The sequence below is a fragment of the Schistocerca serialis genome, chromosome 7 (genome assembly GCF_023864345.2).
Source record: "Schistocerca serialis cubense isolate TAMUIC-IGC-003099 chromosome 7, iqSchSeri2.2, whole genome shotgun sequence".
In the NCBI taxonomy this organism is placed as follows: domain Eukaryota; kingdom Metazoa; phylum Arthropoda; class Insecta; order Orthoptera; family Acrididae; genus Schistocerca; species Schistocerca serialis.
The window spans coordinates 634,771,170-634,788,470 of record NC_064644.1 but is presented as its reverse complement, the minus strand read 5'-3'; positions in this window follow the sequence as shown (position 1 = coordinate 634,788,470).

The window sequence follows — 17,301 nt, the reverse complement described above, 5'->3', positions numbered from 1 at the left end:
AACACAGAAATAGCATCGGAATTAAATACATAGGCACAATGCCGACTCAAGTAAAAGAAGACTGGATCTTCTTACTGTCTATGTTTTGAACCATTCCCGTGACACTAGTTACAGACTCCGATGCTTCACTTCAGGTTTACTGTATCCCTCTGATCTTCTTATTGACGATGAAACACAGAAATTGCATCGGAATTAAATAGAAAAGGCACAATGCCGACTTAAGTACAAGAAAACTGACTCTTGTTTCTGGCTATGTTTTGAAGCATTCCCGTGGCACTAGTTATAGATTCCGAATTTTCACTTCAGGTTTACTGTATCCCTCTGACCTTCTTATTGACGATGAAACATAGAAATTGCATCTGAATTAAATACAAAAGCACAATGCCGAATTAAGTACAAGAGAACTACTCTTCCTACTGTCTATGTTTTGAACCATTCCTGTGAAACTAGTTGTAGATTCCGATGCTTCACTTCGGGTTTTCTGTATCCCACTGATCTTCTTATTGACTATGAAACACAGAAATTGCATCGGAATTAAATACAAAAGGCACAAGGCCGATTCATGCACAAGAAGTCTGGCTCTTCTTACTGTCTATGTTTTGAACCATTCCTGTGACACTAGTTATAGATTCCGATGCTTCACTTCAGGTTTACTGTATCCCTTGGATCTTCTTATTGACGATGAAACACAGAAATAGCATCGGAATTAAATACAAAATGCACAATGCCGACTTAAGTACAAGAAGACTGACTCTTCCTACTGTCTATGTTTTGAACCATTCCTGTGACACTAGTTATAGATTCCGATGCTTCACTTCAGGTTTACTGTATCCCTCTGACCTTCTTACTGCCGATGAAACACAGAAATTGCATCGGAATTAAATAGAAAATACACAATGCCGACTTAAGTACAAGAAGACTGACTATTCTTACTGTCTATGTTTTGAACCATTCCTTTGACACTAGTAATAGATTCCGATGCTTCACTTCAGGTTTACTGTATCCCTCTGACCTTCTTATTGACGATGAAACACAGAAATTGCATCGGAATTAAATACAAACGGCACAAAGCCGACTCAAGTACAAGAAGACTGACTCTTCCTACTGTCTATGTTTTCAGCCATTCCTGTGACACTAGTAATAGATTCCGATGCTTCACTTCGGGTTTACTGTATCCCTTGGACCTTCTTATTGACGATGAAACACGAAAATTGCATCGGAATTAAATATAAAAGTCACATTGCCAACTTAAGTACAAGATGACTGCCACTTCTTAGTGCCCATGTTTTGAACCATTCCTGAGACACTAGTTATAGATTGCGATGCTTCACTTCAGGTTTACTGTATCCCTCTGACCTTCTTATTGACGATGATACACAGAAATTGCATCGAAATTAAATACAAAAAGCACATTGCCGACGCAAGTACAAGAAGACTGGCTCTTCTTACTGTCTATGTCTTGAAGCTTTCCTGTGAGACCGGTTTTAGATTCCAATGCTTCACTTCAGGTTTACTGTATCCCGTGGACCTTCTTATTGACGACGAAACACGGAAATTGAATCAGAATTAAATAGAAAATGCACAATGCTGACTTAAGTACAAGAAAACTAACTCCTCTTACCGTCTATGTTTTGAACCTTTCCTGTGAGACCAGTTTTAGATTCCGATGCTTCACTTCTGGTTTACTGTATCCTTTGGACCTTCTTATTGACAATGAAACACAATAATAGCATCGGAATTAAATACAAAAGGCACAATGCCGGCTTAAGTACAAGAAGACTGACTCTTCTTACTGACTATGTTTTGAACATTTCCTGTGAGACCAGTTTAGATTCTGATGCTTCAGTATATATTTACTGTATCCCTTGGACCTTCTTATTGACGATGAAACACAGAAATTGCATCGGAATTAAATGCAAAAGGCACAATGCCGACTCAAGTACAAGCAGACTGACTCTTCCTACTGTCTTTATTTTGAACCATTCCTGTGACACTAGTTATAGATTTCGATGCTTCACTTCAGGTTTACTGTATCCCTCTGACCTTCTTATTGACGATGAAGCACAGAAATTGCATCGGAATTAAATAGAAAAGGCACAATGCCGACTTAAGTACAATAAAACTGACTCTTCTTACTGTCTATGCTTTGAAGCATTCCCGTGACACTAGTTATAGATTCCGATGATTCACTTCAGGTTTACTGTATCCCTCTGACCTTCTTATTGACGATGAAACACAGAAATTGCATCGGAATTAAATACAAAATGCACAATGCCGACCCATGTACAAGAAGACTGGCTCTTGTTACTGTCTATGTTTTGAACCATTCCTGTAACACTAGTTATAGATTCCGATGCTTCACTTCAGGTTTACTGTATCCCTCTGACCTTCTTATTGACGATGAAACAAAGAAATTGCATCGGAATTAAATACATAGGCACAATTGAGACTCAAGTACAAGATGACTGGCTCTTCTTACGGTCTATGTTTTGAACCATTCCCATGACACTAGTTATAGATTTCGATGCTTCAATTCAGGTTTACTGTATACCTCTGACCTTCTTATTGACGATGAAACACAGAAATTGCATCGGAATTACATAGAAAAGGCACAATGCCGACTTAAGTACTATAAAACTGACTCTTCCTACTGTCTATGTTTTGAAGCATTCCCGTGACACTAGTTATAGATTCCATTGATTGACTTCAGGTTTACTGTATCCCTCTGACCTTCTTATTGACGATGAAACACAGATATTGCATCGGAATTAAATTCAAAAGGCACAATGCCGACTCAAGTACGAGAAGACTGACTCTTCCTACTGTCTATGTTTTGTACCATTCCTGTGTCACTAGTTATAGATTCCGATGCTTCACTTCAGGTTTACTGTATCCCTTGGACCTTCTTATTGACGACGAAACACAGAAATTGAATCAGAATTAAATAGAAAAGGCACAATGCTGACTTAAGTGCAAGAAAACTAACTCTTCTTACCGTCTATGTTTTGAACCTTTCCTGTGAGACCAGTTTTAGATTCCGATGCTTCACTTCAGGTATATTGTATCCTTTGGACCTTCTTATTGACGATAAAACACAGTAATTGCATCGGAATTAAATACAAAAGGCACAACGCCGACCTAAGTACAAGAAGACTGACTCTTCTTACTGACTATCGTTTGAACGTTTCCAGTGAGACCAGTTTTAGATTCAGATGCTTCACTATATGTTTACAGTATCCCTTGGACTTTCTTATTGACGATTAAACACAGAAATTGCATCGGAATTAATTACAAAAGGCACAATGCCGACTTAAGTACAAGAAGACAGACTCTTCTTTCTGACTATGTTTTGAACATTTCCTGTGAGACCTGTTTTAGATTCCGATGCTTCACTATATGTTTACTGTATCCCTTGGACCTTCTTATTGACGATGAAACACTGAAATTGCATCAGAATTAAATACAAAAGGCACAATGCTGACTTAAGTACAAGAAGACTGACTCTTCCGACTGACTATGATTTCTACATTTCCTGTGAGACCAGTTTTAGATTCCGATGCTTCACTATATGTTTACTGTATCCCATGGACCTTCTTATTGACGATGAAACACAGAAATTGCATCGGAATTAAATAGAAAAGGCACGATGCCGACTTAAGTACAAGAAAACTGACTCTTCTTACTGTGTATGTTTTGAACCATTCCTGTGACACTAGATATAGATCCCGATGCTTCACTTTAGGTATACTGTATCTCTCTGACCTTCATATTGACGATGAAACACAGAAATTGCATCGGAATTAAATACAAAAGGCAAAAAGCCGAAACAAGTACAAGAAGACTGGCTCTTCTTACTGCCTATGTTTTGAAACTTTCCTGTGAGACTGGTTTTAGATTCCGATGCTTCACTTCAGGTTTACCGTATCCCTTGGATCTTCTGATTGACGACGAAACACAGAAATTGCATCCGAATGAAATAGAAATGGCACAATGCCGAATTAAGTACAAGAAAACTGACTCTTCTTACTGTCTATGTTTTTAACCATTCCTGTGACACTAGTTATAGTTTCCGATGCTTCACTTCAGGTTCACTGGATCCCTCTGACCTACTTATTGACGATGAAACACAGAAATTCCATCAGAATTAAATAGAAAAGGCACAATGAAGACTTAAGTACAAGAAAACTGACTCTTCTTACTGTCTATGTTTTGAAGCATTCCCGTGACACTAGTTATAGATTGCGATGCTTCACTGCAGGTTTACTGTATCCCTCTGACCGTCTTATTGACGATGAAACACAGAAATTGCATCGGAATTAAATACATAGGCTTAATGCCGACTCAAGTACTAGAAGACTGGCTCTTCTTACTGTCTATGTTTTAAACCATTCCTGTGACACTAGTTATAGATTTCTATGCTTCACTTCAGGTTTACCGTATCCCTCTGACCTTATTATTGACGATGAAACACAGAAATTGCATCAGAATTAAATAGAAAAGGCACAATTGCGACTTAAGTACAAGAACACTGACTCTTCTTACTGTCCATGTATTGATGCATTCCCGTGACACTAGTTATAGAATGCGATGCTTCACTTCAGGTTTACTGTATCCCTCAGACTTTCTTATTGACGATGAAACACAGAAATTGCATCGAAATTAAATACAAAAGCACAATGCCGACATAAGTACAAGGGAACTGACTCTTCCTACTGTCTATGTTTTGAACCATTCCTGTGACACTAGTTATAGATTACGATGCTTCACTTCGGGTTTACTGTATCCCACTGACCTTCTTATTGACGATGAAACACAGAAATTGCATCTGAATTAAATACAAAAGGCACAATGCCGACTCAAGTACAAGAAGACTGGCTCTTCTTACTGTCTATGATTTGAACCATTCCTGTGACACTAGTTATAGATTCCGATGCTTCACTTCAGGATTACTGTATCCCTCTGACCTTCTTATTGACGATGAAACACAGAAATTGCATTGGAATTAAATACATAGGCAGAATGCCGACTCAAGTAGAAGAAGGCTGGCTCTTCTTACTGTCTAGGTTTTGAACCATTGCTGTGACACTAGTTATAGATTCCGATGCTTCACTTCAGGTTTACTGTATCCCTCTGACCTTCTTATTGACGACGAAACATAGGAATTGCATCGGTATTAAATACAAAAGGCACAAGGCCGACTTAAGTTCAAGAAATCTGATTCTTCTTACTGTCTATGCTGTTGAACCATTCCTGTGACACTAGTTATCGATTCCGATGCTTCACTTCAGGTTTACTGTATCCCTCTGATCTTCTTATTGACGACGAAACACAGAAATTGCATCGGAATTAAATAGAAAAGGCACATTGCCGACTTAAGTACAAGAAAACTGACTCTTCTTACTGTCTATGTTTTGACCCATTCCCGTGACACTAGTTATAGATTCCGATGCTTCACTTCAGGTTTACTGTATCCCTCTGACCATCGTATTGACGATGAAACACAGAAATTGCATCGGAATTAAATACAAAAGCACAATGCCGACTTAAGTACAAGAGAACTGTCTCTTCATATTGTCTATGATTGGAACCATTCCTGTGACACTAGTAATAGATTCCGATGCTTCACTTCATTTTTGCTGTATCCCACTGACCTTCTTATTGACGATGAAACACAGAAATTGCATCGGAATAAAATACAAATGGCACAATGCCGACTCAAGTACAAGAACACTGGCTCTTCTCACTGTCTATGTTTTGAACCATTCCTGTGACACTAGTTATAGATTCCGATGCTTCACTTCATGTTTACTGTATCCCTCTGACCTTCTTATTGACGATGAAACACAGAAATTGCATGTGAATTAAATAGAAAAAGCACAATGCCGACTTAAGTACATGAAACCAGATTCTTCTTACTATCTATGTTTTGAACCAATCCTGTGACACTAGTTATAGATTCCGATGCTTCACTTCAGTTTTACTGTATCCCTCTGACCTTCTTATTGACGATGAAACACAGAAATTGCGTCGGAATTAAATACAAAAGGCACAATGCCGACTTAAGTACAAGAAAACCGTCTCATCTTACTGTCTATGGTTTGAACCACTCCAGTGACACTAGTTATAGATTCCGATGCTTCATTTCAGGTTTACTGTATCCCTCTGACCTTCTTATTGACGATGAAAAACAGATATTGTATCGGAATTAAATACAAAAGGCACAATGCCGACTTAAGTACAAGAAGACTGACTCATCTTACTGACTATGTTTTGAACATTTCCTGTGAGACCAGTAATAGATTCCGATGCTTCACTATATGTTTACTGTATCCCTTGGACCTTCTTATTGACGATGAAACACAGAAATAGCATCGGAATTAAATAGAAAGGCACAATGCGGACTTAAGTACTAGATAACTGACTCTTCTAACTGTGTATGCTTTGAACCATTCCTGTGACACTAGTTATAGATTCCGATGCATCACTTCAGGTATACTGTATCTCTCTGACCTTCTTATTGACGATGAAACACAGAAATTGCATCGGAATTAAATACAAAAGGCACATTGCCGACTCAAGTACAAGAAGACTTGCTCTTCTTACTGTCTATGTTTTGAAACTTTCCTGTGAGACCGGTTTTAGATTCCGATGCTTCTCTTCAGGTTTACTGTATCCCTGAGATCTTCTTATTGACGACGAAACACAGAAATTGCATCGGAATTAAATAGAAAAGGCACAATGCCGACTTAAGTACAAGAACCTGACTCTTCTTACTGTCTATGTTTTGAACCATTCCTGTGACACTAGTTTCACATTCCGATGTTTCACTTCAGGTTTATTGTATCCCTCTGACCTTCTTATTGACGATGAAACACAGAAATTGCATCGGGATTTAATACAAAAGGCACAATGCCGACTTAAGTACAAGATATCTGACACTTCTTACTGTCTATGTTTTGAACCATTCCTGTGACACTAGGTATCGATTCCGATGCGTCAGGTTTAAGGTATCGCTCTGACCTTCTTATTGACGATGAAACACAGAAATTGCATCGGAATTAAATACAAAAGGCACAATGATGAATTAGGTACAAGAAAACTGACTCTTCTTACTGTCTATGTTTTGAACCATTCCTGTGACACTAGTTATAGATTCCGATGCTTCACTTCAGGTTTACTGTATCCCTCTGACCTTCTTATTGACGATGATACACAGAAATTGCATCGGAATTAAACACAAAAGGCACAATGCCGACTTAACTACAAGAAGACTGAGTCTTCTTACAGTCTATGTTTTGAACTATTCCTGTGACACTAGTTATAGATTCCGATGCTTCACTTCAGGATTACTGTATCCCTCTGACCTTCTTATTGACGATGAAACACAGGAATTGCATCGGAATTAAATACAAAAGGCACAATGCCGAATCAAGTACAAGAAGACTGGCTTTTCCTACTGTCTATGGTTTGAATCATTTCTGTGACATTAGTTATAGATTCCGATGCTCTACTTCAGGTTCACTGTATCCCTCTGACCGTCTTATTGACGATGAAACACAGAAATTGCATCGGAATTAAATTCATAGGCACAATGCTGACTCAAGTACAAGAAGACTGGCTCTTCTTACTGACTATGTTTTGAACCATTCCTGTGACACTAGTTATAGATTCCGATGCTTCACTTCAGGTTTACTGTATCCCTCCGACCTTCTTATTGACGATGAAACACAGAAATTGCATCAGAATTAAATAGAAAAGGCACAATGCCGACTAAAGTACAAGAAAAGTGACTCTTGTTACTGTCTATGTTTTGAAGCATTCCCGTGACACTAGTTATAGATTCCGATGCTTCACTTCAGGTTTACTGTATCCCTCTGACCTTCTTATTGACGATGAAACACGGAAATTGCATCGGAATTAAATTCAAAAGCACAATGCCGACTTAAGTACAAGAGAATTGACTCTTCCTACTGTCTATGTTTTGAACCATTCCTGTGATACTAGTTATAGATTCCGATGCTTCACTTCGGGTTTACTGTATCCCACTGACCTTCTTATTGACGATGAAACACAGAAATTGCATCGGAATTAAATACAAATGGCACAATGCCGTCTCAAGTACAAGAAGACTGGCTCTTATTACTGTCTATGATTTGAACCATTCCTGTGACACTAGTTATGGATTCCGACGCTTCACTTCAGGTTTACTGTATCCCTCTGACCGTCTTATTGACGATGAAACACAGAAATTGCATCGGAATTAAATAAAAAAGGCACAATGCCGACTTAAGTACATGAAAACAGATTCTTGTTACTATCTATGTTTTGAACCAGTCCTGTGACACTAGTTATAGATTCCGATGCTTCATTTCAGGTTTACTGTATCCCTCTGACCTTCTTATTGACGATGAAACACAGAAATTGCATCGGAATTAAATACAATAGGCACAATGCCGTCTCAAGTACAAGAAGACTGGCTCTTCTTACTGTCTACGTTTTGAACCATTCCTGTGACACTAGTTATAGATTCCGACGCTTCACTTCAGGTTTACTGTATCCCTCTGACCGTCTTATTGACGATGAAACACAGCAATTGCAACGGAATTAAATACAAAATTCACAATGCCGACCCAAGTACAAGAACACTGGCTCTTCTTACTGTCTATGTTTTGTACCATTCCTGTGACACTAGTTATAGATTCCGATGCTTCACTTCTGGTTTACTGTATCCCTCTGACCTTCCTATTGACGATGAAACACAGAAATTGCATCGGAATTAAATACAAAAGGCACAATGCCGACTTAAGTAAAAAAAAACTGACTCTTCTTACTGTCTATGGTTTGAACCATTCCTGTGACACTAGTTATAGATTACGATGCTTCATTTCAGGTTTACTGTATCCCTCTGACCTTCTTATTGACGATGAAACACAGAAATTGCATCAGAATTAAATACAAAAGGCACAATGCTAACTTAAGTACAAGAAGACTGACTCTTCCTACTGACTATGATTTCAACATTTCCTGTGAGACCAGCTTTGGATTCCGATGCTTCACTATATGTTTACTGTATCCCTTGGCCCTTCTTATTGACGATGAACACAGAAATTGCATCGGAATTAAATTGAAAATGCACAATGCCGACTTAAGTACAAGAAACTGACTCTTCTTATTGTCTATGTTTTGAACCATTCCTGTGACACTAGTTACATATTCCGATGCTTCGCATCAAGTTTACTGTATCCCTCCGACCTTCTTATTGACGATGAAACACAGAAATTGCAGCGGAATTAAATTCAATAGGCAAAATGCCGACTTACGTACAAGAAAACTGACTCTTCTTGCTGTCTTTGTTTTGAACCATTCCTGTGACACTAGTTATAGATTTCGATGCTTCACTTCAGGTTTATTGTATCCCTCTGACCTTCTTATTGACCATGAAACACAGAAATTGAATCGGGATTAAATACAAAAGGCTCAATGCCGCCTTAAGTACAAGAAATCTGACACTTCTTACTGTCTATGTTTTGAACCATTCCTGTGACACTAGTTATCGATTCCGATGCTTCACTTCAGGTTTACTGTATTCCTGTGACCTTCTTATTGACGATGATATACAGAAATTGCATCGGAATTAAATACAAAAGGCACAATGCCGACTTAAGTACAAGAAGACTGACTCTTCTTACCGTCTATGTTTTGAACTATTCCTATGACACTAGTTATGGATTCCGATGCTTCACTTCAGGTTTACTGTATCCCTCTGACCTTCTTATTGACGATGAAACACAGGAATTGCAACGGAGTTAAATACAAAAGGCACAATGCCGAATCAACTACAAGACGACTGGCATTTCCTACTGACTATGTTTTGAACCATTCCTGTGACACTAGTTATAGATTCCGATGCTTTACTTCAGGTTTACTGTATCCCTCTGACCGTCTTATTGACGTTGCAACACAGAAATTGCATCGGAATTAAATACAAAAGCACAATGCCGACTTGAGTACAAGAGAACTGACCCTTCCTACTGTCTATGTTTTAACCATTCTAAGACACTAGTTATAGATTCCGATGCTTCACTTCGGGTTTACTGTATCCCACTGACCATCTTATTGACGATGAAACACAGAAATTGCATCGGAATTAAATACAAAAGGCACAATGCCGACTTAACTACAAGAAGACTGAGTCTTCTTACTGTCTATGTTTTGAACTATTCCTGTGACACTAGTTATAGATTCCGATGCTTCACTTCAGGTTTACTGTATCCCTCTGACCTTTTTATTGACGTTGAAACACAGAAATTGCATCGGAATTAATTAGAAAAGGGACAATGCCGACTCAAGTACAAGAAGACTGGCTCTTCTTACTGTCTATGCTTTGAACCATTCCTGTGACACTAGTTATAATTCCGATGCTTCACTTCAGGTTTACTGTATCCCTCTGACCTTTTTATTGACGTTGAAACACAGAAATTGCATCGGAATTAATTAGAAAAGGGACAATGCCGACTCAAGTACAAGAAGACTAGCTCTTCTTACTGTCTATGTTTTGAACCATTCCTGTGACACTAATTATAGATTCCGATGCTCCACTTCAGGTTTACTGTATCCCTCTGACCTTCTTATTGACGATCAAACACAGAAATTGCATCAGAATTTAATACAAAAGGCACAATGCTGACTTAAGTACAAGAAGACCGACTCTTCCTACTGACTATGATTTCAACATTTCCTGTGAAACAGTTTTGTTTCCGATGCTTCACTATATGTTTACTGTATCCCTTGGACCTTCTTATTGACGATGAAACACAGAAATTGCAACGGAATTAAATAGAAAAGGCACAATGCCGACTTAACTACAAGAAGACTGGCTCTTCTTACTGTCTATGTTTTGAACCATTCCTGTGACACTAGTTATAGATTCCGATGCTTCACTTCACGTTTACTGTATCCCTCTGACCTTCTTATTGACGATGATACACAGAAATTGCATCGGAATTAAATACAAAAGGCACAATGCCGACTTAACTACAAGAAGACTGAGTCTTCTTACTGTCTATGTTTTGAACTATTCCTGTGACACTAGTTATAGATTCCGAAGCTTCACTTCAGGATTACTGTATCCCTCTGACCTTCTTATTGACGATGAAACACAGGAATTGCATCGGAATTAAATACAAAAGGCACAATGCCGAATCAAGTACAAGAAAACTGGCTTTTCCTACTGTCTATGGTTTGAATCATTTCTGTGACATTAGTTATAGATTCCGATGCTCTACTTCTGGTTCACTGTATCCCTCTGACCGTCTTATTGACGATGAAACACAGAAATTGCATCGGAATTAAATACATAGGCACAATGCTGACTCAAGTACAAGATGACTGGCTCTTCTTACTGACTATGTTTTGAACCATTCCTGTGACACTAGTTATAGATTCCGATGCTTCACTTCAGGTTTACTGTATCCCTCCGACCTTCTTATTGACGATGAAACACAGAAATTGCATCAGAATTAAATAGAAAAGGCACAATGCCGACTAAAGTACAAGAAAAGTGACTCTTGTTACTGTCTATGTTTTGAAGCATTCCCGTGACACTAGTTATAGATTCCGATGCTTCACTTCAGGTTTACTGTATCCCTCTGACCTTCTTATTGACGATGAAACACAGAAATTGCATCGGAATTAAATTCAAAAGCACAATGCCGACTTAAGTACAAGATAACTGACTCTTCCTACTGTATATGTTTTGAACCATTCCTGTGATACTAGTTATAGATTCCGATGCTTCACTTCGGGTTTACTGTATCCCACTGACCTTCTTATTGACGATGAAACACAGAAATTGCATCGGAATTTAATGCAAATGGCACAATGCCGTCTCAAGTACAAGAAGACTGGCTCTTATTACTGTCTATGATTTGAACCATTCCTGTGACACTAGTTATAGATTCCGACGCTTCACTTCAGGTTTACTGTATCCCTCTGACCGTCTTATTGACGATGAAACACAGAAATTGCATCGGAATTAAATACAATAGGCACAATGCCGTCTCAAGTACAAGAAGACTGGCTCTTCTTACTGTCTATGTTTTGAACCATTCCTGTGACACTAGTTATAGATTCCGACGCTTCACTTCAGGTTTACTGTATCCCTCTGACCGTCTTATTGACGATGAAACACAGAAATTGCAACGGAATTAAATACAAAATTCACAATGCCGACCCAAGTACAAGAACACTGGCTCTTCTTACTGTCTATGTTTGGAACCATTCCTGTGACACTAGTTATAGATTCCGATGCTTCACTTCAGGTTTACTGTATCCCTCTGACCCTCTTATTGACGATGAAACACAGAAATTGCATCGGAATTAAATACAAAAGGCACAATGCCGACTTAAGTATAAAAAAACTGACTCTTCTTACTGTCTATGGTTTGAACCATTCCTGTGACACTAGTTATAGATTACGATGCTTCATTTCAGGTTTACTGTATCCCTTTGACCTTCTTATTGACGATGAAACACAGAAATTGCATCAGAATTAAATACAAAAGGCACAATGCTAACTTAAGTACAAGAAGACTGACTCTTCCTACTGACTATGATTTCAACATTTCCTGTGAGACCAGCTTTGGATTCCGATGCTTCACTATATGTTTACTGTATCCCTTGGCCCTTCTTATTCACGATGAACACAGACATTGCATCGGAATTAAATTGAAAAGGCACAATGCCGACTTAAGTACAAGAAACTGACTCTTCTTATTGTCTATGTTTTGAACCATTCCTGTGACACTAGTTACACATTCCGATGCTTCGCATCAAGTTTACTGTATCCCTCCGACCTTCTTATTGACGATGAAACACAGAAATTGCAGCGGAATTAAATTCAATAGGCAAAATGCCGACTTACGTACAAGAAAACTGACTCTTCTTGCTGTCTTTGTTTTGAACCATTCCTGTGACACTAGTTATAGATTTCGATGCTTCACTTCAGGTTTATTGTATCCCTCTGACCTTCTTATTGACCATGAAACACAGAAATTGCATCGGGATTAAATACAAAAGGCTCAATGCCGCCTTAAGTACAAGAAATCTGACACTTCTTACTGTCTATGTTTTGAACCATTCCTGTGACACTAGTTATCGATTCCGATGCTTCACTTCAGGTTTACTGTATTCCTCTGACCTTCTTATTGACGATGATACACAGAAATTGCATCGGAATTAAATACAAAAGGCACAATGCCGACTTAAGTACAAGAAGACTGACTCTTCTTACCGTCTATGTTTTGAACTATTCCTATGACACTAGTTATGGATTCCGATGCTTCACTTCAGGTTTACTGTATCCCTCTGACCTTCTTATTGACGATGAAACACAGGAATTGCAACGGAATTAAATACAAAAGGCACAATGCCGAATCAACTACAAGACGACTGGCATTTCCTACTGACTATGTTTTGAACCATTCCTGTGACACTAGTTATAGATTCCGATGCTTTACTTCAGGTTTACTGTATCCCTCTGACCGTCTTATTGACGTTGCAACACAGAAATTGCATCGGAATTAAATACAAACGCACAATGCCGACATGAGTACAAGAGAACTGACCCTTCCTACTGTCTATGTTTTGAACCATTCTAAGACACTAGTTATAGATTCCGATGCTTCACTTCGGGTTTACTGTATCCCACTGACCATCTTATTGACGATGAAACACAGAAATTGCATCGGAATTAAATACAAAAGGCACAATGCCGACTCAAGCACAAGAAGACTGGCTCTTCTTACTGTCTATGCTTTGAACCATTCCTGTGACACTAGTTATAATTCCGATGCTTCACTTCAGGTTTACTGTATCCCTCTGACCTTTTTATTGACGTTGAAACACAGAAATTGCATCGGAATTAATTAGAAAAGGGACAATGCCGACTCAAGTACAAGAAGACTAGCTCTTCTTACTGTCTATGTTTTGAACCATTCCTGTGACACTAATTATAGATTCCGATGCTCCACTTCAGGTTTACTGTATCCCTCTGACCTTCTTATTGACGATCAAACACAGAAATTGCATCAGAATTTAATACAAAAGGCACAATGCTGACTTAAGTACAAGAAGACTGACTCTTCCTACTGACTATGATTTCAACATTTCCTGTGAAACAGTTTTGTTTCCGATGCTTCACTATATGTTTACTGTATCCCTTGGACCTTCTTATTGACGATGAAACACAGAAATTGCAACGGAATTAAATAGAAAAGGCACAATGCCAACTCAAGTACAAGAAGACTGGCTCTTCTTACTGTCTATGTTTTGAACCATTCCTGTGACACTAGTTATAGATTCCGATGCTTCATATCAGGTTTACCGTATCCCTCAGACCTTCTTATTGACGATGAAACACAGAAATTGCATCGGAATTAAATACAAATGGCACAATGCCAACTCAAGTACAAGAAGACTGGCTCTTCTTACTGTCTATGATTTGAACCATTCCTGTGACACTAGTTATAGATTCCGATGCTTCACTTCAGGTTTACTGTATCCCTCCGACCTTCTTATTGACGATGAAACACAGAAATTGCATCGGAATTAAATACAAATGGCACAATGCCAACTCAAGTACAAGAAGACTGACTCTTCCTACTGACTATGATTTCAACATTTCCTGTGGAACAGTTTTGTTTCCGATGCTTCACTATATGTTTACTGTATCCCTTGGACCTTCTTATTGACGATGAAACACAGAAATTGCATCGGAATCAAATAGAAAAGGCAAAGTGCCGACTTAAGTACAGAAAAAAAATTCTTCTTACTGTCTATGTTTTGAAACATTCCTGTGACACTAGTTACACATTCTGATGCTTCACTTCAGGTTTACTGTATCCCTATGATCTTCTTATTGACGATGAAACACAGAAATTGCATCGGAATTAAATACATAGGCACAATGCCGACTCAAGTACAAGAAGACTGGCTCTTCTTACTGACTATGTTTTGAACCATTCCTTTGACACTAGTTATAGATTCCGATGCTTCACTTCAGGTTTACTGTATCCCTCCGACCTTCTTAATGACGATGAAACACAGAAATTGCATCAGAATTAAATAGAAAAGGCACAATGCCGAATAAAGTACAATAAAAGTGACTCTTCTTACTGTCTATGTTTTGAAGCATTCCCGTGACACTAGTTATAGATTCCGATGCTTCACTTCGGGTTTACTGTATCCCACTGACCATCTTATTGACGATGAAACACAGAAATTGCATCGGAATTAAATACAAAAGGCACAATGCCGACTCAAGCACAAGAAGACTGGCTCTTCTTACTGTCTATGCTTTGAACCATTCCTGTGACACTAGTTATAATTCCGATGCTTCACTTCAGGTTTACTGTATCCCTCTGACCTTTTTATTGACGTTGAAACACAGAAATTGCATCGGAATTAATTAGAAAAGGGACAATGCCGACTCAAGTACAAGAAGACTAGCTCTTCTTACTGTCTATGTTTTGAACCATTCCTGTGACACTAATTATTGATTCCGATGCTCCACTTCAGGTTTACTGTATCCCTCTGACCTTCTTATTGACGATCAAACACAGAAATTGCATCAGAATTTAATACAAAAGGCACAATGCTGACTTAAGTACAAGAAGACTGACTCTTCCTACTGACTATGATTTCAACATTTCCTGTGAAACAGTTTTGTTTCCGATGCTTCACTATATGTTTACTGTATCCCTTGGACCTTCTTATTGACGATGAAACACAGAAATTGCAACGGAATTAAATAGAAAAGGCACAATGCCAACTCAAGTACAAGAAGACTGGCTCTTCTTACTGTCTATGTTTTGAACCATTCCTGTGACACTAGTTATAGATTCCGATGCTTCACTTCAGGTTTACTGTATCCCTCTGACCTTCTTATTGACGATGATACACAGAAATTGCATCGGAATTAAATTCAAAAGGCACAATGCAGACTTAACTACAAGAAGACTGAGTCTTCTTACTGTCTATGTTTTGAACTATTCCTGTGACACTAGTTATAGATTCCGATGCTTCACTTCAGGATTACTGTATCCCTCTGACCTTCTTATTGACGATGAAACACAGGAATTGCATCGGAATTAAATACAAAAGGCACAATGCCGAATCAAGTACAAGAAGAGTGGCTTTTCCTACTGTCTATGGTTTGAATCATTTCTGTAACATTAGTTATAGATTCCGATGCTCTACTTCAGGTTCACTGTATCCCTCTGACCGTCTTATTGACGATAAAACACAGAAATTGCATCGGAATTAAATACATAGGCACAATGCTGACTCAAGTACAAGATGACTGGCTCTTCTTACTGACTATGTTTTGAACCATTCCTGTGACACTAGTTATAGATTCCGATGCTTCACTTCAGGTTTACTGTATCCCTCCGACCTTCTTATTGACGATGAAACACAGAAATTGCATCAGAATTAAATAGAAAAGGCACAATGCCGACTAAAGTACAAGAAAAGTGACTCTTGTTACTGTCTATGTTTTGAAGCATTCCCGTGACACTAGTTATAGATTCCGATGCTTCACTTCAGGTTTACTGTATCCCTCTGACCTTCTTATTGACGATGAAACACAGTAATTGCATCGGAATTAAATTCAAAAGCACAATGCCGACTTAAGTACAAGAGAACTGACTCTTCCTACTGTCTATGTTTTGAACCATTCCTGTGATACTAGTTATAGATTCCGATGCTTCACTTCGGGTTTACTGTATCCCACTGACCTTCTTATTGACGATGAAACACAGAAATTGCATCGGAATTAAATACAATTGGCACAATGCCGTCTCAAGTACAAGAAGACTGGCTCTTATTACTGTCTATGATTTGAACCATTCCTGTGACACTAGTTATAGATTCCGACGCTTCACTTCAGGTTTACTGTATCCCTCTGACCGTCTTATTGACGATGAAACACAGAAATTGCATCGGAATTAAATAGAAAAGGCACAATGCCGACTTAAGTACATGAAAACAGATTCTTGTTACTATCTATGTTTTGAACCATTCCTGTGACACTAGTTATAGATTCCGATGCTTCATTTCAGGTTTACTGTATCCCTCTGACCTTCTTATTGACGATGAAACACAGAAATTGCATCGGAATTAAATACAATAGGCACAATGCCGTCTCAAGTACAAGAAGACTGGCTCTTCTTACTGTCTATGTTTTGAACCATTCCTGTGACACTAGTTATAGATTCCGACGCTTCACTTCAGGTTTACTGT